We start from the raw sequence: 27,435 nt of genomic DNA on the forward strand, positions 1-27,435 counted from the left end.
TGAATCTAAAGTGCTTCTTCCACATATTCCCTAATCGATTCTCCCACTGTCATAGTTCTTTTGAGATGTCTTGTTCTTCTTAGGTGCTTTCTTCTTAAGCTTCTTTCCCATTGTTCTACGAATCTCCTTCAAGCGATCAAGCTTCTACCAAAGGACCTGCTCTGATACTAATTGTTGGAAAAAATACTGATAGGGGGGGGGGGGTGAATCAGTATTGTTTACTCAAACACTTTTTCATTTTCATACACAGATTCATATATGCTACTTCAGTGAAGGGAACCTGCGTGTACACGTAACTGAGTCTAATGCAACAAGCGTATATCCAGTAAACTTATGATTCAGTTAATCCATTAAATGTTGATTTTTAGTTAGTGCATTAGAACTTTTATTAGCCATATGAACATTAAACAGGTGTAGTAAAACATAATAGATCATCACACACAAGAAGCACACATGAACACCATGATGTAAGGTGGAAACCCAATGTGGGTGAAAACCACCTGCTACAAGTCGTCTCTATCTTCTTTTAATAAGAAACTTCTTTTTACAATATTTCTGTACTGGTGCAGTCTTATACCAGTACATAGGCTTCTACCTGCAGAAGGCTACAACCTTCTCTCATTCTCCAGCTTCTCCTGGAAGGGAGCTGCAACCCCCTTAGCTCTTGTACTAGCTGATCCTTTTACTAGTACGTAGGTGCCGGCCTACTGAATGCTCCAACCTTCAGTCATTTTCCAGCAGCTACTGGAAGGGAGCTACCACCCCCTTAGCTCTTGTACTAGCTGATGTACTAGTACATAGGTTCCAACCTACAGAAGGCTACAACCTTCTATTTCTTCCACCAGGTAGCACGTTTCATAAATGTTCAGACTGGATACTCATGGAAAACGTCATCATAATTTGAAGGCCACGTTTCATCCAATTTTCATACCCATCAATATCATTGAAGAACACAATCAATCAACACTAGCATCATCATTCTCTGAATCACCCAATACTGAATCACTGAAACCCAGTCAACAAACTACAATCACCAAAACACAGAACTCTAAAATAACGTTCAGATCTAACTATATCATCAAAAATCATGCATCAGAGTGCATATGCTACTTGGAAGAGCCGAACATGCGTGTATACGCAACTTCACCAAAGCGAACCGACGCATATGTCATTAATTACTTACTTATGTCTTGATGCAGGGTTAGGCTGTAATACCCAGAATCTTTAATCTCTGTGATCATAAACATGCGTCTCAGCTTTTTGACAAATCAAACCCTCAATTTCTGGCAAATTCAAGCTTTGAATCCTTCAAGCAAACCCAATGATAATGTGAGTTCATATATAAATTTCAATCATAATTCTAGTCCATGCGCTTATGCCTCTCCAATTCTCTTCCCATGTTTAATTCTTAACATTCTATCTTCAATACACCAAGCCTCATAACAAGATTCCGCTTTTGAACTTAATACAAAATCAAGTTCCAATTATATAATCGCACTTTACCCATTTTAGGAAAATGACAATTCATATAAAAACTTAGAATTTGATCAATTCCAACATTTATACCTGTCCATCCAACAATGGATACATATTGTGTTCAACTTCAACGATCTGGCAGATGTATCAGTTCATAAAACTACAACTTCTGAATGTGTTCAAAGCTTAACACATTACACTCGGGTTGTATTAATACCGTTTCAATTCAACACTGACAACATTTAAAACTCAATGCATCAATACACTATCGAATCCACAGGCTTCTGACACCATTTACATTTTAATCAAACCAAACCCAAAGTAACAGCGCCGTGTTCACATTCACTGACTGCCGCTTTCAACATCTGACTGGTTGTCTCAATACCGGCGCTTCTGATTTATACAACCTACCATCGATCCGCCCTGACACTGCATGTAGACTTGGAAAAGTAACACAATTCTGTTCCAATTTGTAACAATTACGCAAAGAACGTACCTTCAATCGATTGGTAAACAAACTGTTTCAAAACTTCTGGGCTTTAACTACCAGCTTCCACACAGTTTCAAACACCACGGAGGGGACGAATTCTGAACCGGATTTCAAACATTGCCATCGAATGGATTTCGAACCTGCGCCTTTGTCATACAGTAAAATCATTCAAATGGAAATTCGATTAAGAGATATCGATTTTGCACTTAGTTTTTTTTAGAACGTCATTTTAACTCATATATGAATTAATACTCCAGCAACCTCCATCTCACACAGTCGCATTATAAAACAAGACTATGTATGTCAAGTTCCATTGATTTTACAAGCCTAAACACAGTTTTATATTCCTGCTCTCAATGTCGACTTATACAAATGATGTCACTCAATACCACTGGCGCAGTCAACAACTATGTATTTTAATACAGAAACGATGCAATTTTAAGTTCTCCTGAAAACAGCTTCAATAACGTGGTCATATATCATGTCAACCTTTATTCTTGGAGAGAAGACCAACACATTAATAATAGTGATTCACAGTTTGTTCATACCCAATTCAGCGCAATTGACAGGCAGACAGTTTTGCATTGGTTTTTTTTAACACCATTAAACATCGACTATTCAAATCTGCGCCAAAGCAATGATACAACCCTTCGATGGTTTACAGTTCGTTTAACACATTATGCAGCAATGAAATCCGTCCATTATTGATGTCATTGAATTACACAAGTTTTTCTCAATAACCAACGACCCTGACAGAACAGAGTTTTTACATACAGAGTTCCACACCAAGCTACAGACTCAATGCCTTACAATACATACTTTACGCAGAGATTTAATGTCATTTTACACTCAATGATTATACATGGCGGTTACCACACAAAATCAATGTAAATTCAAGACCATTGATCATTTCTTCATTAATTCAACAATGCCATGAACTTCAGAAATCAAATAAACAGTTTCTCAATCAATCAACCAATGTATGTATAATCTGAAACAAAACAATGACTTACAAACTTTTGTTGGCCCGATATTCTAGTTCGGTGGCCCTTTGCAAATTGCCCGAAGGCTCCCAAGTAGAAACCCGTGCTTTTTATTCCCAATCTCACACTCTCTACAACTCACACTCTCCTCCCCATGCCTTTGAGGCTTAATGAATTTATACAATTTTAAAAATGATCTAATTTAATGCTCAATCCCCTTAATATCTCAATATCACTAAAATATCTCAACAAATCCTATTATCTAGAATCTTATCCCTTTATATCCTTAACTACCCATATTCTCTCATATCCTTTTAATTAATAAAAGGATATTTGCAAAATCCTCACTCTCCTATTTTATTTAAAATAACAAATTAAATAAAATATTAAAAGTTGTCACACCCCCTTTTCTAACATATTTACAAATAAAAAAATACCCTTGATGCTCCTGCATCATGTCTTTGCTGCATTTCCTGACTTCAGACATAACCAGATCATTACATATACAAGGATAATATGTATGTTAGCAACCAAATCTAGTCCATTAGATCACATAAAGATAAGTCATTATGATCCTGATCCATTATAGATGTCATCCATCCACACTGAGGCTAAACATAATCAACCAATCTGAATATGCAGAATACTGACACCAGTAAATAGTCACCAGAACTCAGACTTTGCATCAACTACCAGAACCACCTGTAACTTCAAATATCATAGTGTATATGGTATACGCTACTTAGATGTATATAACCTGCGTATGTACGCACTTTTGTCAAAGTCAACCAGCGTATACATCTGTAAATATTCATTCATGAGTTGCAGCTATTTCAAACTTAAGTTATACCCAAATCAGAACATTACATGTGTCAGCATACAGATCTAGAATAAACATGATCAAACCGTATAGAGATGATTCATTCCATGCCATTAGATCTTGATCTATCCTTAGATCTTGTTCTCCATCAACTGCTGAGATTCCTCCTTAGCTTAGATCAAACAAAGCATCATGAACCCATAACCTGCATACTAGATCTCATACTTCATCAGATATTCAAGACTTTTTTCATTGCCTTTGCCTAATGATCTTCTTCTCCTTTTATAGTCTCAGGCCTTACTCAATACCATGGTCCAAAACCATTTAGAACCAATACTAGGGACTCAATACCTAGGTTCAACACTTTGGACGTAATACCAAGGTCCAAAACCATAGGTCTAAATACCACGGGCCCGCTTTCCCACATGTACGCGCTTTTCCGTGCATGAAAGTGCGTGCATACACATACGCGACTTTTGATCAGCAATCCCGCGTGTATACACGCCTTTGTATATAGTGAAGCTACGTGTATACACTACTTGGTATATAGCGAACCTTGGTATATACGCGACTTGGTATATAGTGAACCTGCGTGTGTACACGACTTGGTATATAGTGAACTTGCGTATATACTTTTCTTTCTTCATTCTTTGTAGTCTGATCATCAATTCTTTGCCACTGACCTGCTGCACTATGATCTGTCATCTGTGTGAGCTGTCACCGAGGACAACACTTGTATCATAATGCCAACAGCTCCCCGTACTGTCGAGTATATATCAGGAGACCCCATTAAGTTGCTATCCTTTATCCAGAGGTAATCGAGTTAGGGGCCTTGTAAACGTGATACACCGAACACAACATTCAAGGAGATTGGTCATCGTACGTTAAGTCCTTGGTTTCGGCTAAGGTGTATATAATGGTTCACAAATACTTGGTAAACCCTCTTGCCTAGTACACCCTTTTTGATTTATTTTTTGTTTTAAGTTCTAAAATTTAACTGCCCATGATAACATGACTTACCCATGTAGTTATCCTTGGCCTCATATTGCCTAATTAATAGTAAATTTAGATTGTAGGCTCAAATCAACCACCCCTTTTTATTTTTTTTAGAAAAGGTCATTTTGGCGAACCATCGGGTACGTTATATTTCACCTTCATCATCTGAAACTGAAGGTTAATCACAAGGAGTTCATCCTGAGTTTTCACAGTCACTTGAAGCCTAAGGTCTTGAACTTGGAATTATCCCAAGTATCCAACCCCTTGCTTCTCGTTCTCCACCTCGAGACTCATCATCATCTCAGGAATATGATCCAGAAACCCCTGAGAGTCCACAGAGGTTTGTTTTATTCCCTCCGAATCCACTTTTTGATCCATTGGTTATATCTCCTCAACAACCTTATAGTCCATATGACAATCCTGGTATACCTTTGGAGTTATCTCCACGACCATCTTAGATTCCTCCTCGCCAACTGTTTCCACCCATGGCTTTAGAAGGTGAGTTTCTAGCCTCTTCTCAAGGTCCTCCAGAAGTCTCAACTACTCATACTTCTGGTGTTGATAATGATTCTGAATATGACTTTTTGCCTAAAGGTTATCCATATGTGGGAAGTGTTGCACCTCCACCAACCCCTGAAAGCAAGGAGCCTTTGTTTCGAGCTGGTTATACATCTCTGGCTCAATTGGTTTCAGGTACTCCAAGTGCATATTCACTTTATCATAGTCTTGTTCATCCTTGGGCGCCATGCCTACTTCTGGTATGTTTATTTCAAACATGGCCTCCCAAATCCTTGTACCAACTGCAGTTTCGCCAGTTCCCGTATAATCGACAGTCACAGTTGGGGCAATTAACGTCCCTATAAGTTCCCAAGGTCCTCCATTAAGTGGACAATATGTGCCACCACCTATCCCACCACATGGGGTGAAACATCCACCTCCGCCTTATGTACCTCCTGTTTCAAGTGGACCTTATGTGAGTGCACAAAAAACTCACGCTATCAGAGCTAGTGACAATGTTGGCAATATGCCTTAACCTAATGGATCATCAATTCCATCTAGATCATGCCAGATCCCGTATCAACAACCTCTTTTGGATCAGATACCCTACTAGCAACCATACCCTCTTTATGGCTCTCAACAGCCTCAAAATCCACGCTTTACACAACAGGCAGGCCAACAAATGCAGTCTAGTTCAAATCCCTCATTTGGGGCATCTAGTCAAATTCAAGCTGGAACTTATTAGTACCAACCTGGAACTCAACAAATTCCACAAGGAACTTACCAACAACAACATCCTTATGTACAACAACAACCTTTTGTTCAACAAGGACCTTATGTGCAACAAGGGCCTTACCAACAACCATTGCAGTAGCAAGGACAACCCTTGCAGCAACAAAACCAACCTTTATATCAACAAGGTCAACCCTTGCAGCCACAAGGTCAACCCCTGCAACAACAGGCCAACAATTTTATCACCAGGGCCAAAAGTTGCAACAACAACCTTATAATCCATATGCCGCACAAACTATTTATCCACCTTATGGTTCTCAACAGCTTATGGCAGGTCAATATTAACATTACGCTGGTCATATCCCACCTTTGTGGGGGAAAAATCCACCTTTGTATGGTCAAAATACCCCTTAGTTGGGGCAATATCAAGCTCCTTACGGTCAAAATCCACCACTTTGGGGGAAAAACCCATATCAGCAAGGATGGAATCCAAAAGCTGGACCTTATCAAAGACCTCACATGCCCTTCAACCCGCAATTTCCATTTCTAGCAACGTTGGAACTTCTGGACGTGTCAAGGCTCATTAATGATCCGATACTTAATTTGCCTTATTGGCCTCCGGTTCCCATTAATGTTCCTAGCGATTTTCCGAAATTCAAAGGAAATTTTGGAGAAGATCCCAGGCCCACGTTATGACTTACCATTTATGGTGTTCATCCAATTCCTGGGTTGAAGGCTCTATTTGTCTATGTCTTTTCCAACAGACCTTGACGGGTACTGCCATGAAATGGTACATGGAGTTACCACGAGGTTCCTATCAAGATTTCAATTCTTTAGCAATGGCCTTCCTTACTCACTCACTTCCAGTTACTAGTTCGTTATGAAACTCATACCCATCTGCTTACGTCTCTGAAACATAATACTGTTACCCACATCTATGATTATATCCATGAATGGAGACGTTGGCGTCGCCTTATCAAGTTTGATATATCTGATGAGTTGTTAACTGAATGTTTTACCAAATCATTCGTCAACAAAATTGCTGCGGACATAATAATGGGAGGTTGTGTGACCGAAGATTGTTTAGTCAATTTAGTATGTCCTAAATTGCTACATTAATTATCAATCCAGGAGTCGTAAACTGATGAAGTGTGGTGCACTGTATGTGTAAGACAACCTCTTTCTTACTTTTATTGTTTTCAGTTTTTATCTTGTTTTTGGGGTTTTGTCCTTGTTGGTCTCCTAATGTGTCTAATGCAAATGGAAATCTTATTCTTAGGTCTTAAGAATAATTTTAGAGGGCAAGTATGGATATAGATTTATGTCTCTTATGGTAATTTCCAAAACTTAGCACCTCAAAAGGTCTCAAAACATGCTATTGATAAAATCAGTACTTGAACAGAAATGTAAATATGCAGCTACTTTTTTTCCACTGGAAAAATCGTAATCTTTCATTAATATTGAAAAATTACATGTTGTAGATGCAGTATGCATATGCTATAGAGTCAGTCAGCCTTCTGTGGGCTTAGTATGTGATCTATAATATCAGTATATAACCAGAATCATCACGCAGGATGTTCGTTTATAGTTGTTCTATTTATATGTACATATTTGCCACGCAGGGCTCTGTAAAAAAGTTTTCTGTCCACTATATACAAAATATATTGTTCAAAGATAGCAAAAATGTCAGATATTGTATCTCATGGGCTGACCGCCCTATGGTAATGTGGGTCTATATAAGGTCGATGATAGTATTGGTATGCATTTGACCCGTGCTGCTCCTGGATCATCCACTCTCCTCGGGGAAGTGACGTGGCCTCCTTGGAAAGTTGGTCGGCACTGCTGTTGTGTTCCCTGTAGATATGATTGCAAGTGATGTCAATAAACTGTGCCTTCATAATATATATTTCATCCAATATGTTACTGAGTTTATGTGTGTGACAAACAGTAATATTGTTGAACCAATCTATGATGATCTTCGAATCTCCAAATATATGAATGTTCATGCAATGATGACCCAATGAGAAATGCAAGAGATGACGAAGTGTGATGAGTTCAGCGAAATTGTTTGAGCCAATCCCCAAACCCATCCGGACTTTATAGAAATGATGTTTGTTGATATATAAAATAAAACCACCCCCGCACCCCTGCTGCTGGGCAGCGCCATCAAAAAATGCCCAAGGGGTACCTTTGTCAATAAGTGGAGGGTCGCAGGGTCTTCTAGTGTAAATATGCAGCTGCTTAAATCAAGCAAAAGATGAAATACTAATCATGAGGTTATTGTCTCTGCTGCCCATCTAATTACATAAATAAAATCTAAACTACTGCACTCAAAACCAAAAATTGCAGACTGATGAAAACAAAATCAAATTACTTCACTTATAATTCGATAGCTCGCTAATTAACTTCTCGGGTTAAGCCATGGAACCGAAGATAATGTCAAATAACATGAAGAATTGATATCTAAATTACCTACTTGCAGATTAATGAAAGCAAAATCAAATTACTTCACTTATAATCTGATAGCTTGCCAATTAACTTCTCGGGTTAAGCCATGGCACCAGAGATAACGTCAAATAACATGAAGAACTTGATATCTAAACTAGCTAATAGCAATAAACAAATCTCACATAACAACTGAAATTTAAAAGCTAAAAAGTTCAGCAGAGAAGCAAATCTTAGATCACTACTTGATGCAAAGATTATATTAAAAAGCTCGAGCATAACCTATCCTGAAACACACTGATCAGTGTTAGTGAAAAATATAACAATGCTGCAAAATCATGTATAGGAATAAAAACGATTAACACCATAAACAAATTATGAGAAATATACAGTGGAAATAAGAGAAAATATGCATGAAAACTTTACAAAAATGAAAAGCAAAACCTCAGCCAGCAGGGGCCCTCTGCACAGCCTTTGGTTAACATGCTGTCACCTCAAAACCACGCTTTACATAGTCATAAGAAAACAGAGTTTTTATATTGCAAAACAGAGGATATGTCTTCTCGTTACAACAACAAAACTAAAGCTAAAACAACAACATCAAGCCTAATATCTGTACTAGCTACTTGCATTGCAAATGCTTTATTTATACAGGAAAATAGATAACTGTCTTTTGGAGAAAAATCTTCAGCAGAGGACACGTAAACAGGACAAAACCCGTAAGTTCAGCCTCTTGGTTGCCATAAACATTAAATCTACAAAAGGTGGGTGTTGGATTTGCATCATGGAGATGACCTGCAGCTGTCAAAAGCGGATCCATGAACTCAGGAACGGTCTCGGACTTTTCACGTGCTGAAACAGAGACCTAATTGATGTAGGACTCTTTGTTTGACCGTCCTTTGACTGATGCCTTTCTTCACGAATTTGGCTGAACAGATAGGACCTTGTCCATGTGTAGATCATTTATGAGCTGCCCACATGCCTTGTTTCACCTGTCAACACTTGTAACCTACAGAACAATGAAAACAACTGCAGAATTGTGAGTCAACTGTGGAAAGTGGCTATATTCTATAGCTGATGAACAAAATATAAATCAAATAGCACACACAAAGATATAGTTAGAAAACCACTTAATTGCACTCTTAGAATCAATATGTAACAATATTTGATAGCTTATGAGGCACTGATGTGGGAAAATGGAAGAGAAAAGGTTTAGAAAAGTATGTAGAAGAGAGGTAGTTCTGGGGCTCAACATACCCCCACTGTGAAGATGTTGCATGTCCTCATGCAACCAAAACTGTGACTATCCTTCCTTCAATTCATCTGCTCTAAGACTTCTACTAAGACATCTAGCCTTCACTTCTTCTTCCTTGGTGTCACTGTCATCCTGAGCTTCATCATAAGGCACCTGTATTTGAGGTTGATGAGGGCTCTGGTCAACCTCCTATTCTTCCTCTTCAATTTCCTATTTTTCTTGTGCCACAATCATAAATGCACCATGGTATTATCATGGATAATTTTGTCCAGCATGTTCTGTTCTTTCAATGTTTCATTTTCCCTTTTGATATGTCTATTCAAGACTTCTAGTTGAAAAACTTCTTGTTTTAATGATTGGATCAAAGTTTCCTGAGCTGTACCAGGCTGATTAGATGAAGTGCCTTGTTCTGTTGCAGTATTTTCCAATGATTCAATAAAATCATACATCTGTTGCTGAGTTGGATCTATTTCTGGTGTGGCCTTCCTTGGACTGATTTCAAAATCTGGTTGAGGAAAAGGAGAATGTTGTGGACTATGGTCAGGAGGAGTGATTGCTGGTGACTGTTCTAGTGTTTCCCCTCCTAAGTCTATGAAGTGAGCACCTTTATTTGCACTTTCTTCAATTTTTCTTTAAGTCTTGAGCTCCTTCTTAAATTCTGTGAGCTGGTATCTTCCTTTTCTACACTCTGTTTCTCCTTTCCTTTTTCTTTTGCCTTAACTGACTGTTCTTTAAGATGAATTAGCCTTTCAGAAAGTATATGTTCTTCTTCTGAAGAAGGTTCTGGGGTCTAATAAATATCTTCAATATTTCTTTTCCCTTTCTGTTTTGCTTGTTTTCTAACCTCAGTCAAAGTTTCAGACATCATTTCCTCCTTACTCATTTCTTTAGTTATACTAGTAGGAGTATCTTGAATGTTTACATTTGTTTTTCTTCTCCTACTTTTTCTTGTTGAGCTACCTTCAGGTGTTTCAGGTGGGTCCTGAAAGAAATTTCTATCAGGAATTATTCCCATGTGTCCTTTCTTTCCTTCAATTGATCTTCAACCAGAATTTTAACAAGGTCATGATGATAAAGATGAGGCTCTACATCATCCAGATTCTTTTGTATAGTGGTAGACATCTTTTTCAAGCTACTCAACAAGAAATAAGGCTGTTATATACCTAGGGGGGATAATATGGGGTACCAAGGGAGGTACCCAAGGTAATAATGTAATAATGGGATGGGCCATAGTAATAAATAAGGTGGTTAACCCATATCATGTAAGGGACCACAAGTAGTTAGTAATAATGTAATGGGCCCATGGTATTAGTTTGATGGTACGAGGGAACTATGGTAATGGCCCATGGTATTGTATGTATGAGGCCTATATAGAGGCTAGAGACTCCACATGGAGAGTGTGAAGGAAGAGTGTCAAGGATTATTGTATGAACAAGCATATGGCTTGTGGAGTGTTCTCCTTCCTTAAGGATTAAATCTATGGTGTTTCCCTACCTTAAGGGTTTTATCAATAAAGAATCATTTCATATTATTTCTGGGTTTATTTTCATTGTCTTATATTTTCATATCAGATATATAATATTTCTGGGTTAGATCCATAACAAGTGGGATCGGAGCTATAACAAGTGGTATCAGAGCTATAACAAGTGGACTACGCTTTTGAGTAGATCCTATTATTTGTGTTCTTCCCATGTTTCGGGGACGAAACATGCTAAGGGGGTGGAATATTATATACCTGGGGGGATAATATGGGGTACCAAGGGAGGTACCCAAGGTAATAATGTGATAATGGGATGGGCCATAGTAATAAATAAGGTGGTTTACCCATATCATGTAAGGGACCACAAGTAGTTAGTAATAATGTAATGGGCCCATGGTATTAGTTTGATGGTATGAGGGAACTATGGTAATGACCCATGGTATTGTATGTATGTGGCCTATATAGAGGCTAGAGACTCCACATGGAGAGTGTGAAGGAAGAGTGTCAAGGATTATTGTATGAACAAGCATATGGCTTGTGGAGTGTTCTCCTTCCTTAAAGAGTAAATCTATGGTGTTGCCCTACCTTAAGGGTTTGATCAATAAAGAATCATTTCATATTATTTCTGGGTTTATTTTCATTGTCTTATATTTTCATATCAGATCTATAATATTTATGGGTTGGATCCATAACAAAGGTAGATTGATGGTTTGGCTCTCCAGAAAATTCATTAATAACCTTATATGGTACATGTACATAGACCCATACCTTCTTTCACACGTAATGAACTTCTGAATTATCAACAACAAACTAGTCCATTTTTCCTTTAGGGTTGAAACAGGAATTCCACGTTTAAAAATGGTTATATCCATACCTGGGTTACGTAAAATGATCCTCTAGGCCTTTTCATCGAAATCCTTATTTTTGAACCATCGTTCTCCTTCCCGTGGGAGCTCTGTTGCTGCTGCAATTGTTACCGGGAATTTGACATCCCTGTTTAGTCAATTTAGTGTCATCTAAATTGCTATCATAAATTGTCAACCAGGAGCTCGTAAGCTGATGAAGTGAAGGTGTACTATATGTACTTAAGCAACCTCTTAGATCTTTTTGTCGTTTGGGGGTGTTGTTTGTGGTCAATTTAACTTCCTAAGATGGAGTGATGATTTTATAAACAGATGAGTGATAGTGTGTGTAAGGTGATTTCTAAATGAGTGAGTGTGTGTAACTGGTGTTTCTTAACTACCTTCTAAACTTTGCAAAGAAAGAGATTGAAAGAAATAAATAACTTGAAATGAACTGAAAGTAAAGAACCACTTTCTAATGGCACTAGTCACTACTCATGCTGCTGCAAATAAAAAGGTAAGAAAATCACTTTAAAAACCAATGATAATGTTCATCTCTTCCTAACTCTCTGCTTCTAACATATGGTACTATGTAAAACACGATTAGGAAGTAGTTAGAGATAAGTCTAAAAAGTGATAAAGCTCTAAATGACAAATTATAACACCACTGTGCCTTTCCCCAACATTCTGCTTCCAACATACATTGTTATGTGTAGCAAGTGAAGAAAGAGTTAGTGATATAAGCCAAAAGCTACTCAAAGCAAGCTGTAATTTATTAGTATTCTGATCTCTTAAAGATGAACAATTTATGATAAGGAGACCATCAATGTGTTAGCATACAGCTTGAGGAACTAAGCTAGAAGTAAGCTAGAAAATCAAAGTAAAGGCAGCAACTATGAATATGACAACTGAAAATACCATCAGATATAAAGCAAATACACAAGGACAAACAATCCCGGGTTAAAACCTGCAGAAAACAATACTGATCAGTTTAAAATAAGTGCTGGAAATGAAATGACATGAAATCAAATGGTAAACTATTATACATGATGAAAGAAATAAAAATTGCTGAAGGCAGGAAAATGAAATCAAACACTATGTACACAGGCTGTCATAGATGGGGGCCCTCCATCCACGCAACCAGCTAAAAGATCAGCTACGAAAAGGTGAACAGAAACAGTCTTCTTTTATAAAACCAGCATGTCAAAATACAGTTAAAAAGTGTTGTAGAAACAGCCTTCTAAAACAGAGTTTTGATAACAAAATCAGCGCAGCAATTACAATATTCAAAAGCTAATCTACAAGCATTGGCACACGCTTATTTATAAGCACAGAGATAAACTACCCTCTGCGTGAACTAAGCAACTACAGCCTAACTTATTAACTACGCAGCAACACGCAGTCTTAACTAATTAACTTGTGCAGCAACACGCAGGCAACTCCGTGCGCTTTTGAGGGAAACAGTCATCGTGGAAAGTAAATCTATGTTTGGATCCTGTCTTTAGCTGTCTTCGTGGCGTGGAGGAAGTGCCAGCTATAGTTCCGTGTCCCAGCTGCTCACGGCTCCCATGCCACCGTTTGGAACTTGACCGTTTGACCGAGGGAACACCTGCGTTGACCAAGGGCATGCGTGACTGGTTTGGCTCAACCAATAGCATACGATCCATGTGTACGTCCAACCCAACATGCCCATGTGGCCCGTTCCTTGAGAAGACACGTGGAGTATATCAAACAACAAAAAGGCTGCGGAATCTCTGAGTAGCTGCAGAATTACTGAACAGCTGCGGAATGGCTGAACAGCTGCGGAATTGCTGTATATGTTCCAAAATTCTAATCAAATAGTCAAACATTAGCATAGTTAACAAACCATGATAAAAAGACATGTAATGCAATAATTTGAACAAGTTAATGGAGGAAAAGATAGAAAAAGGAAGAAGTGAGTGGGAAAAGGCTGTTGGGAAGATAGCTAAGTGAGTGCAAGGTTGAGGCTCAACAATCCCCAATCTTGACTTCCATACCATTGAAGGACCTTGCAAATGTCATTGTGACTTCTTTATTGCGACCCTTGAATTTCTGGATAAACTGTAGCCACCTTGCTTTCCTTAACGTGCTCTTTAGCTGTGGATAACCCTCCATGAATTTAGCCCCATCCGGCTCTGTTCTTACCAGAAGACCCATTCCTCCCTCTTGCTTCGAAAATACCTCTGTAAGTGATGGTTTCACGGAGGCAGAACGATTATATGAGCGGAAGATGGAAGAGGGCTGCGGAGAAAACCAGTGGTTACAAAGTGGAAGGAATACAGAGCATACAGTGAGAGTGTGTTCACGGAACAGAGGCTTGTGTAAACAAACCTTGAACTGGCAATCGTAAACTCGGTGTGAGAGTATGGAGACAGAGTGAGACTGGCAGAATTTTGAAATAAAAGGCTGCAGAGTGGACGTTAGAAAATTCATAAAATGACTGTGGAGTGGTGTGTCAGAGGAGGAGAGTCGTGGTCAATTGGCTTACGTCTTCATGATTAACCAGTTCAATAGGTGTAATGCGGACGTACAACTGAGTACGAGTTAGATTCGGAAGAGGATTATGAGGCCGTTAGAATTTGATGCGGAGATCTGTTATAGACATTTTTGTGTCTTACAGCATGAAGCATGAAATGTCAATAATCTAAGGGATCCAAAGTCCCTAAACATGTTGTTCCTACCCCTAGAGGAACAAGGTCAGCAAACCACGGCACTGAAAATCAGTTCTCCACCTGAAAACACTCAAAAACAGGCTAATTCTGGATCATGTCAACTGCTCCACTGAGCATCTGCGCTGAATTTCAACTGCTCCACTCGGTACCTGCGCTGAATGTCAACTGGGATGAAGGCTACCTGTGCTGGGCGAGTTTGGCCAAGTGGCACAATCATTCCTCAAGGTGTCAATGCCCAGGAAGCTTCCAAAATGACACTTGGATCAGGGAATTCACCTAGTGATGAGTAAGAGGGTCTAGATCTCCAAGTGGAAGCAAGAACCTCCAAGTGGACTCAAGAACTGAAGAATAACTGAAGTGGGAGAGGACACTAGTCAGCTCCATGCCAAGCTCAAGTTGACTCATCCTTTCTCCAAAACTCCTATATATAGAGCTCTCTCATGAGGTCTAGAGAGGCTGGAATCTTGTGACTGTAAGGAAGTGCTGTTGGTTTGAGTATAGAACTATTGGGTGATTTTCTTGAAGGAGGTGAAGAGGAGATTTCTTTCTGCTGGGAGGTGATGCTGGATTGGGCCTTTTATGGTTGTATCACTTCCTGAAATTTACTTCTTCCATTAATAAAGCATTTGAGGTTCTTCTATATGCATGTGTCTCAATGGCGTATTGATATTTGTATATTTGATTTATTCTAATCCTTGAATCAATTATGAATGTATGCTTCTTGTAGTTTCCCTTTCTTGCCATTTTGCATGATCTTGGTGTAGCTGGGCCAGTGAAAGAGCAAGGAGCTGGGAGCAAGCAGCAAAGAGAGAAGATTGGATCAATCATTAGCGGAAGACATCGGTTAGTGGATCTCTTCCCCCTCTCTCTTACATCTCATAAAGAAGTAATCTAAAATAGCTTTGCTTTGATTGTTGCTGAGGTACTATCACCCTTAAAGTGGGATAGGGTCATTCCGTATTGAATACTTTTCCCAACAACAAGATCGTGGTGGAGTTATGCAAAAGTCATAGAGGAGTTAAGAAAGCTATCAATTCAAATCATTACACATGATGGAGCTTGTGATTTTACAACTATATAGATTATGTGTTTTAAAATGCTATTTTAAATTTATTTTTCTCATACCTTAGAATTTTACCACTTTCGTTTATTAACTTTTGATTGGCTGCCTCTTGTAGGTGCTGACATCTTCAGAAGATTTTCCTCTTCCATACTTGCATCTGGTTTTCATCATTACTTGGCTAACATTTGACTGTCACTACAGAGTAACAAAGTATTAGCTACAGAATCAACAATCAGTTGCGGAATCAGTATTCAGCTACGGAACCAGAATTCGACTACGGAAACTGACATAGTGAATAACATATGACTTGGCGAAGTGAATGGAGATGGATGGAAATGAAAAATGATTGAATGAACGATATATGGAACGCTGAACATGAAAGAAATTTTATTGGTGGAATGTGGTGGAGAAATGGAATGAAATGAAATGAAGTGAAATGACATGAAATGAAACAACTATGAGTGAAATAAGAGAGATTTTTTTTTTTTGGAAAACATAGGGCGTCAGAAGTGTATGATTTTCACCTTGTATTTTTTGTATAAGGCTACCAATCAATGATTGGTTTTTAGGCTTATACATTATTATATATATATATTTTAGATTATGATGAAAAGAACAAAGACTAGGCTAGTGGAGAAGAAGGATTCCTCTTCACCAGCCTTATTGCAGAATTATCTTGAAATATTTTGACAAATTCCTCCTTTGAGAGTGGCTTATGACAGATCTTCAATCTGTGACCATTCACAATGAGAGGAGTTTGATGCTCATCAATTGTTTTTATTCTTACTGCCCCATTGCTAAAAACTTTTTCAATCTCATATGGCCCAAGCCAATGATTCTGAAATTTACCTTGAAAATCTTTGAACTTGGAATCAAATAGCAATGCCCAATCTCCTTCTTGAAACTTTTTCTCCTTGATATATTTGTCATGCCACTTAGCTCTTTGATATTGAACTGGATCAGTTCTTAGGATTTCTTCTTGTCTGATCTCATATAGTTCATTCAACTGCTCCGTTCTATGCTTTTGGGCTTCTGATAGATCCATTCCCAATTGAACTACCATCTTGAAGTTCTTAACTTGGAATTCAATGGGGAGCAGAACTTCCTTCCCATAAACAAGTTCATAGGGAGAATGTCCTGTTTTGTTACTCCATGTGGTTCTGTAGGCCCATAAGGCTTCAGGAAGCCTTTTTTCCCAATCTCTTCTGTGTAGATGAACAATCTTGGTAATGATGCCTTCAATTACTTTGTTTGTGGACTCCACTTGACCATTTGCTTATGGATGCTAAGGAGTGGATTTTCTGTGCTTAACCTTGTACTCTTCCATCAACTTCTCCACCAGTTTGGATGTGAATTGACCTCCCTGATCTGTCACAATTTCTATTGGAACACCAAAGTGAGTAAAAATATCTTCATAAAGAAAACTAACCACTGAATTTTTAGTAGCAGAAAATAATGCTTTGGCTTCTACCCATTTAGTGACATAATCAGTACATACCAATATGTACTTTTTCTATTTAGATGGAGGATTAATAGGTCCAACATTTTTCAAAGGGTTCGATGAGTACCTGTGGTTGTAATGGCATCTCATTTGAGGGGGTAGGTTTCCCTACTCTTTGGCAGCTGTCACACATTTTGACATATTGTTTTGCATCTTTGAATAAGGACGACCAATAATATCCTAAAGAAAGGATTTTATAGGTTGTCCTTTTGTCAACAAAGTGTCCACCGCACGGTTCATCATGACATGCTTTGAGAATATCAGGCATTTCATCTTCCCTGACACATCTTCTGATCACAAGGTCTGGCCCTGTTTTAAACAATTCATTAGAAATCCATGAATATTTTGAACTCTCCTGAATAATATTTCTTCTTTCACTAGGAAATAAATGTGGAGGTAGTTTCCCTGTAACCAAATAGTTAGCCATATCTGCAAACCAAGGAGTCTTAGTAGTTACTGCAAATAAGTATTCATCAGGAAACTTATCCTCTACAGGAGAATCTTCTTTGATATTCTGAATTCTAGACAAGAAATCAGCTACTGTGTTTTGTTTCCCTGGTCTGTCTAACACAGTAATATTGAATTCCTGTAAAAGTAGGAGCCACCTTGTAACTCTGCCATTAGTAACGGGTTTGTTCATTAGATATCTAATTGCAGAATGATCAGTATGAATAAAAGTTTCATAGCCTATTATATAATGTCTGAACTTATTAATTGCATGAACAACAACTAAGAACTCTTTTTCAGTCACAGTATAATTCAACTCAGTGGGAGTCAAATTTTTACTGGTATAGTAAATGGCATAAGGAACCAAGTCTTTTTGTCCTAACACAGCTCCTAGAGTTGTATCTGAAGAATCTGTAGAAATATGGAAAGGAAGTTTCCAATTTGGTCCTCTCAAGATAGTCGCTTCAGATATTCTTGTTTTCAAAGCTTCAAATGTTGATTGGCAATTAGGACTCCATTTGAGTTCACAGTCTTTTGTAAGTAGTTTGAAGAGTGGAGATGCTATCTTGGTAAAGTTCTCTATAAATCTTCTATAATATCCAGTAAATCCTAGAAAACTTCTAACATCTTTTTTACAATTTGAAATAGGTAACTTGGAGATGACTTCAACCTTTGATTTATCAACTTTAATCTCATCCCCTAAAATATGATGTCCTAAAACAATACCTTCAGTAAACATCATAAAGCATTTTTCATGGCTTAATGAAAGGCTTGTTTCTTTACATCTTATAAGGAATTTTTCCAAATTTTCTAATGCCTCTTCAAATGTATTACCATAAACTGTAAAATCATCCATATATACCTCTACACAATCATGGATTAGATCAGAAAAAATTCCTAGTACTTCTCTTTGGAATGTTGCGGGTGCATTGCATAATCGAAAAGGAAGCACTCGCTAAGCAAAAGTTCCCCATGGACATGTAAATGTAGTTTTATCTTGATCTTCAGGTGCTACCTGAATTTGATTATAACCACTAAAACCATCCAGAAATGAAAAGTACTTTTTGCCTGCTAATGTATCTAATATTTGATCAATAAAGGGAAAAGGAAAGTGATCCTTCAAAGTTACTTTATTCAATTCCCTGTAATCAATGCACACCCTCCATTTACCATTCTTTTTAGGTACTATAACCAAGGGAGAAACCCATCGACTATTTGCAATTGGGTAAATTAAGTTCACATTGAGTAGTTTTTGGAGCTCTTCTTTCACAATCTCCCTAAGGTTTGGATTCATCCTTCTCTGAGGTTATCTGATTGGTCTACTATTTTCCTCAATATAGATATGATGGATGCAAGTCTTAGGGTCAATATCTTTCATATCAGTATACTCCCATGCAAATGCAACATAATGTTTTTGCAAGATTTTGGTTAGCTCTTCCTGTTGTAACTTTTCCAAATTTTTGTTGATATTCAATGTTTTACCTGGAAAAGTTTCAACTGCAGAACTGCCAAACTCTTCCATAGAGTAGAGAGACATTTGCCTTGATGACAAATATTCAATATCAGAATCTAACTGAAATTGTGTGTGGTCATATCTTGAAGATATCTCAAAATTTTCTAATGTATTCAAAATTTGACTATCTTCACTAACTTCAGAGAGAGTAAAGACAGGTTGTATAGTATCTTCATCATCGACCTGTTCATTGTCTCCTACTTCTATAATTACTTTTGCCAGTGGATACAAATTGAATTTATTTGTTGAACTACCATCAGAAATGTACATGGCCCCAGATCTACAGCTAATGAAAGCATCAACAATGGCTAGCCAAGGTCTTCCTAAGATGAGTGGGTGCCTTCCTAGATTACTCTTGGGAGTCAAAATCATGAAATCTATTGGATATTCCCAAGAATCTAAGGAGATTGAAATATCTTCTAGTATACCATCTGGTTTGATTACTGATCTATCTGCAAGTTGCAGTAAGGTAGGTGTAAAAAGAAGATTAGGAAGTTTAAGTTGTTCCATAGTCTGTCTACTCATAATGTTTATGGCAGCCCCTAAGTCAATCAATGTATTTGGAATTTCTATCCATTTAGGTGTGTCTTGACAATTGGACTACCTGGATACACATATTTTTGCATGGTAATCTTTCCCATCATGATATCTGCTATTTTTCCTACCAGGTGGATTCTTTTTGTGTCCCTTGGTTTCCTCCCTGGTCTTTTGAAACTCGAATCCTTTATTGTTTTTGCTAGAATAGGAATCTCTCTAATGGCTTGTAACAAGGGAATCTTGATACAAACATTCTTTAATTCATCTAGGAAATCATAGTCAGGCAACAAGATTTGTTTTTCCACCCCTTTGTCAATTTGTAATCTTTCAGGAAAAGGAGGTGTGGATGTAGATGCAGGTTGCTCAACTATAGGAGTTGTGGGGGTTGACTCTTTTTGTTTTTCTTTTTGAATGATTGGGTTTTGAAGGGATGCTTCCTCAGAACCTTTATTGACTTTTAGAGAATCCTCCTCAGAGGCATCTTGCTCTTGAACATCTATAGAAGGTTTTTCCTTTTCTAAAATTCTACCAGATCTAAGTTGAACATCATTAAGATCTAGAGGAACAATCATATAAGTAGGAAATTGTTGTCCTTCTACCATGTAAGCATTCTGAGGGTTTTTGTTGTTGGGATTTGGTAATGGCTGGGCTGGTAGTTGATTTGGCTTTTGTTGAAATGGAAGCAAGAGTTGAGGATTTTGATTTTGTTGAGAAGGTTGTTGTTGTGGAAATGGCAATGAAAGTTGTGGGCTTTGATTTGGAAGTTGTGGATTTTGAAAAGATGGAGGATATTGATAAAATTGAGAAAATCTCCCATAAGGATTTTGTACTCCTTTTGCCCATGATTGAGATTGATATGGATTTTGAGGTTGGGGCTAAGGCTGTTGCCAAGAATTCCAATTTGGTGGGAGCTGAAAATTCATAGGATTGTTAAATCCTTGATTTTGTTGCCCTTGCCAAGGTCTTCTTGAAACAAAACAAAGGGATTCTACTAAATTTGGAACTTCCTGAAGGACATCTTTTGTTAGGGTCCCACCCTAACCCCCTTATTTATGTAATGGGATCGAGTCATAGTCAAGAGTCAATAAAGCCCATATTAATAATTGTAAGTGGTTAACCCGCAATTAATGACAGGACCACAGTTAGTTGCAAATGGGTCGTAGTATTAGATAGATGGTATTAATAAAACTAGGGTATTGATCCTTGATATTGCATGTATGAGTCATATATAAAGGATAGAGACTCCCTGCGAGGAGCATTGTGTCTTATTTTTGTATCGAGCTCTGCTCTATTGGAGGTTGCCCCCTCGAAGAGACCAGTGAACGTTGCTTTCTGAATAATAAAATATTTGCTGTTGTCTCATTATTCTATGTTCTGGGTATCTTTCTTCGCATATTCTGTATTTGGGTATCTTCTTGCAGGTTAAGAGCATAACAAGTGGTATCAGAGCTCTTTCCAGGGCCAGTGGGATCTCCATTTCTTAGCAATTTTTTTTTTTGGCCAGAGACGTGTTCTGGCGTCTTTAAACCATGGGATCTATCGTTGAGCGCATAAACCTTCAGATTTGGGGAGGCATGCACGCAGGAAATACAAGAGGTGGTCACGCTTGTTGGACTCCCTTGTAACCCCTGTGGGTACCCCTGTTATAGACATTTTTGGGCCCTACAACCCCAAGCATGAAATTTCCATAAACCAAGGGCTACTAAGTCCCTAAAAGTGTAGTTCTAACCCCTAAAGGAACAAGGTCAATAGATTACAGCTTCTCCCAGAAGTTCTCCATGAAAAACTGCTCAGAATTAGTCAAAACAGGATCATTTCAGCTGCTCCACTGGCTAAGTGCATTGCATCTCACCTAAATACACTGTCTGGGTGCGTTGCATTTCAAAAATCCCTTCTGTGGGGTGCGATGGGCGAGAAATGACAAATGGCAGTGTCATTCCGCGAGGTGGAGAGGTAATGGAAGCTTCCAGAATCTTCTCCTGTGACACTTGCCTCACTGAATTCAACCAAGGATGAGTAAGAGACCATCAATCTCCAAGTGGAAGCAAGAACTATCAGAGGGAAGACACTAATAAAATCTTGAGCTAACTCATCTCCATTACAAACATCTATATATGGATCCCTCATCCCAGAGATCCAGAGGCTGGAATTTTGCATATTGTAAGGAATTGCTGTTGGTTTCTTGAGACAAACATTAGATTGTTGGGTGATCTAAGCTTTGTTTGAGGTGAAGAGGGGCTTCTTTGCTGGGAGGTTGATGCTGGGTCAGAACAACTGGTTGTAACTCCTCTTGGCTCTTTCTTGTTTTATCAATAAAAGCTATTCAAGTTTTCCTCCATGCTCTTGTGTCATTGATGCTTGTTACATTTGTATGGTCAATTTACATCTGATCCTAGATTGTTATGAATATAGATCCATGTCTTTGTATAGTGCTATGCTTCTATGATCTTACAGGTACTTTGTGAAGCTGGGCGTGCAAGGGAGCAGGTAGCTAAAGACTATTAAAGAAGAGGGGAACCAAATCAGGATATTAGCGCAAGACAGAGGTTGGTCTTTCTGTTCCTCTCTATATATAATTCATAAAGGAAAAACGAAAGTAGCTTTTCTCTGTTTGTTTCTAAGGCAACTGTCACACCTTAGTGGGATAGATCAGTTCTATATAGACAATTTTCCCTGTAACAAAATGGCGACTCCGCTGGGGAACTAATTAGTTTGTTTGTTTATCATTCTTTGTTGTTTGTTTCATAAACTTACAAGTAGCATTCGAACTGCATTTGCCATAACAAATGCAAAGTTGATAACTGCTACTTCAATCCATCTACTGGATCTGTTTATGATTTAAACAACTGATTCACAAACTATCTAATTGCCCTTGTGATAGCTCTTAGATCCTCCTTAGATCTACCCCTGATTGTTGCATTACTGATTGCTTTTTGCTCGGCCAAAACCCAAGAACTAAACTGCAAACTGTGACCTGGAACCCTAACAGAGTCTCGTTTCTAGCCCATCACAGGTACTGTTCAGAGGTTTTGAACTTCAGTGCACTTCCCGAGTGGACAAGTTGCGCTGCATTTCAGAGTCTCTGTGTTACAGGTGCGCTGATCAGACTAGCTCTGTGCATTTGTGGCTTCTGTGATTCATTCTTTCCAGTTCTACTCCTGAATTTTGCTGCCTGTGATCAGCATATGTCTGTTTGAAACCCCTTTTTCCTTGCTGTTATTCCGCCTCCTTTGTACAAAAGAACTGTAGATGTTTTTGTGTGTTTTTTGAGTCATTTATAGTGCTCCTTTGCAAAAGTAGCGTAATTGTACTGTCTTCCTTTGATTTGAAACTGTCGTAAGTGTCGATTTCAATTGTAGGAAAGAGTTTGATTGCTGTTGATGGTCGATCATCCTGTTACTATTGCTTTTGGTCTGAATTTGTAGTTTTCTAGTGTCGAGAACAAGTATTCAGTTCAAAATCATAAAGTGTTGTGATCGTCTCCATTTTTTGATTTCGAAAAGAAACTTGTTGATATTTGTCGCTTGAAAAGAAATTCAGATTTGTGCACCAACTTTCTTTTTAGTATTCATATACTAAGAAAGTCGAAAACAAATACATGCATGTGCATTTGCATATAGACAATCTGATTGGCTTGATTTAGGAAAGTGCATTTAGAGTGTGCTCTTTGCTCTTTGTGAAAAGATTCTGTCTTTCTTTTCCCTAGTAGCTAGGATTTTCATTGCATAAAGGAGATAAAAAGTTTGTTTATCATCTTAGATTTCATTTTAGGAATTACATCTACATCTTGTGGTGAACCTGAAAGGCAAACTTCATAAGCAAGATCAACTTAAAATAAATTCAATGAATCTAACAATGCTTTGGAACTTAACGCACAACATTTAGAAGTCTAGGCTAGAGACGTATTCCGGCATCGTAAAGCCTAGTAACTGTTGTTCTCACTGATGGTTGGGTGATTCCTCCACTTTGAGACGATAAGTGCCAGTACGGACTTGTGCTCCCACGTACCGTCGAGTATATTTTGGGAGACCCCAATAGGCTTAATCCTTTATCCATAGGAAGCCATGTCTGCCGCCCTATTGATCACAATGCACTGAACACAGCATTCAGGAAGATTGACTTCCATACCGTAAAAGGTATTCTGCAGTTTTATGATTGGTTTGGTAATCCCTCTACCTAGATTTCCAGAGCAGTCCCTTTCGTTCCTTTTCAGATTCCTTAACAGAAAAGGTCCATCTGAGCACTTGTCACTTCAGGCTCATTAAAAATCGAAGGAGACTAGAGTCATCTTTTGTTTTTTCTCGACTCTTAAAAATTGAAAAAACAAGTTGTGTCAAAGCGTCTAAAATTTATTTTAAACGGAATATTCATTACCCTTTCCTACGTTGATCTTGGGTCGAGAAAATGGAATCCACCAACCAAGGAATTCCCCTTGGAGGAAATCCTAGTCCCTTCTCCTCTTGGGGAGATGTTGGTGCACCCCATATGGCCACATTGTCGCTTCCAGGACTAACAATTGGTTTGCCTGTATGGCTCTTCTCAACCTCTGTCGTTCAGAACACCACAATTCCTAAACAATCGAATCAGCAACTAGACGAGTCTAGAGTTACCCACCAACCTTCTACTTCCTGTAATTCTTCCTCTCCTCCTTCCTCTTCGCTTGATGGGGCTGGTAAAGCCAAAAGTCAAGTACCTAAGGAGAAGAAGGAAAATAAGAAGAAAGAGAAGAAGAAGAAGGAGCCAAAAGCGGATGGGGGCAAACGAGTGTCGTCTAGCGAAAATCCACACACTGCACCGACTAGGCCTAAATCGCCATGTGTCATTTGCAAAGGAGACCACTATCACAGAGATTGTCCTTGCATCCCTCGGATCTTAAGGGACTGGTCTCCTCATTTGCACAACCCGGTGTCGTCAACCTCTGAGGTCATGTTGAAAACACACCGTCAACTAGTGAAAGTGAAGCCCCCGGACAAAAGGGAAAATATAGATTTCCTTGTAAACTGTGCGAAGGCGATCATGCTGTCCACCGTTGTCCCTTCTTAGAAGAAGCTAAAAGAGTTTTGGACGATCGTCCGGTTTCACCATTACGACTTCCTCCTGGATATAAAAAACTCTTGCCGAGTCCATCACTAGTTGAAAATACGGCTGGCCCGCTCAGGTGGTCGGCCGAAGCATCTATCATTGAAGATAAACCATCTGAACCCATACCAAACGAAAGTCAAAAGGTCAAGGCGGCAGTTGACCCAGTCTTGCCTTCAGAGGTTCCATTTTCAGATGATACAATCACTGAAGAGAACAAGGATAACACTGTCCAAATTCTTTTCATAAGCACAGACTCCAACGAACATGGGGGCAATTTACCCGTTCCTTTACCGTAGGAAGGAAGTTCGTCAGAGTCGTACCCGACCGTCTATTCGGTCCCACCTCCAAGCAACCTAGTTGTCTCCTTCGACTGGAATCAACTAGGTAGACCCTGTTTACCAGCTAGTATACCATTCCGAATCATTATTCAAATATATAGAATGGTTATGGCTGGTACCATCATAGATGAGGGGGATTCTGTGAGTATCCTTTCCTCAACTGCTTGGAAAGCACTTGGTTTGCCATCGCTTTTGCCTGAGATGAGAAATCTAACAGGTTTTAATAAAGGAACCAGTCGACCGTTAGGGATCCTTCCCAATGTGCCCATAACATTGAGAGGGAAAACCGTTCACATGAACGTAATGGTAGTTCAAGGACCCCTGGATTACAATCTACTCCTTGGACGAGACTATATTTATTGCATGAGAGCCATTGTCTCATCACTCTTTAGAGTGATGTGTTTTCCGCACGAAGGAAGAGTGGTCAAGCTCGTAGACCAGCTTTCATTTCCCGGATCACGCATAGCAAATAGTCATATACCATCCCTGAATGGTCTTTTCACGCAAGAAATGTCTCAATCCCCAGTCCGTCCACCCGATGAGCGCGAGTGATTCGAGGGACATGACTGAAACCCAGGGGCATGCACCCTGGTCTGCTTCGGCAGGAAAACCTCGGGTATAGGGTAGGTTTCCGCGAGAGTATATGACCTCCGTACTCCCGTCCGTGATTGGAAGAGGGAGTTGGACTGGAATAAGATCCTCTTGTCAAAGTTATGTGAGTTGGCGGGCATCGCCGCTCACCTTTGTTTATCTCGGTAGACATCGCCGAAGAGGTGTTTTGTTTATGTCGTAAATAGAACAATCTTTGGTAACCTGTAAGAGGTAGGCCTCTCTCGGTAAAACAAATGTTTTAACGAACTAAAGAAGGGGTAACCTTGAAACTCTATTTTATACCTGGGGGCATGCAAGCCTTTTGGCGTGCAAGCGAAGAGCGACTATTTATTTTTTAAATTTGTAGGTCCTCTAACCCTTTAAACTCGTAGGATTGGTCGTTTCCTAACTTGCATAAAGAAAGGATGTGGGGCAAAACTCTAAAAGTTGCCGTTTTTATATGAGACATTCTTATCACACGACTGGATTAATCGAGCAGTTTTAGCACATAGTTCAAGCTCGTTAAAAAATAAACATAAGACATGAGCAAATTTTCCCCCCCGCGTTTAAGCTCGTTAAAAAATGAACTATTCCCCGGTAAATAACCATCGTGAATGTAGTACTTCAGCCATTAAAGCCTTGGTCGTGTTTGCACCGTCACCTCCACTTTTTCATTGGCCGATCATTCACCCCCATTTGATTGTTTACCCATTTTGAGGAACAGCTGCGAAGAGTGATCTCACTAGCCATCCTTGTGACACTGCCGTGACTGGAAAATTCCAAAACTTACTTGGAATCGGCTGCTACCCATTTTATCACTCGTTCCTCAAAAGACGAGTCTCCTTTAAGCTCTTTTTAACTGACTCGTAAAATATGAAAAGATTGCCGAGCCATTGGCCTCTCCAGCTCGTTAAAGGGACAGGAAGTGCTATCCCTCCTCTAGATTTTAATGTTTTTGGACCTGAGGGATTATTACACAAAAAGATCGAGCACTTGTTTTGTTCGGCTCGTTAAAAGTATCGAAAATTCATCCCTTTTGTATTGTTTTATACTTTTTTGGACTTAAGGGATTAGATGATGAAAAAGGAATTTTGGAGTTACCTTTACGTTCCTTTTCAGACTCTCTAAAATTGAAAAGGACCGAGTTATCTTTGTCGTTAAAATCGTTAAAAGTGTAATAGTGACAAACTTGTCTATAGACGAGAACGAGTTTCACTATCGTTAGGCTCGTTAAAACATAGCGATGGGTTTGCCCGAAGGGAAAATTATAGAACAAGCATATGTTATCCTCCTCAAGCTTGACAAAAATAAAGAGGTACTAGTCAAAAATGACTGGGGAAAATTGGGAAGAAAACTTGAAGAAACTTTGTTGGTAGCAAGTCGCTCTTGAACATGACACTTCCACTCCGTGTCCGAGTCGGGTTGGGTTGTTGCATTCACGGGTCACATCACCATGGTCCCATCATACCATCCACATTTGGGGTTAATGCTACCAATCCATCACAACAATGTCGCCGATATGTTCAAGAGAAGTCATTCAGAGAATTCACCTGTGTCTCACCCACTACCATACATTATGCTCCATTCTTTCATGACCGCCACCCTGAACCTTATATCACCAGATCACCTCCATTAAAATCATTTGCTCCGTTC

Source organism: Pinus tabuliformis, chromosome 2_2, assembly GCF_031772625.1.
Source record: "Pinus tabuliformis cultivar Carrire ecotype Pingquan chromosome 2_2, CPIR1, whole genome shotgun sequence".
Classification (NCBI taxonomy): domain Eukaryota; kingdom Viridiplantae; phylum Streptophyta; class Pinopsida; order Pinales; family Pinaceae; genus Pinus; species Pinus tabuliformis.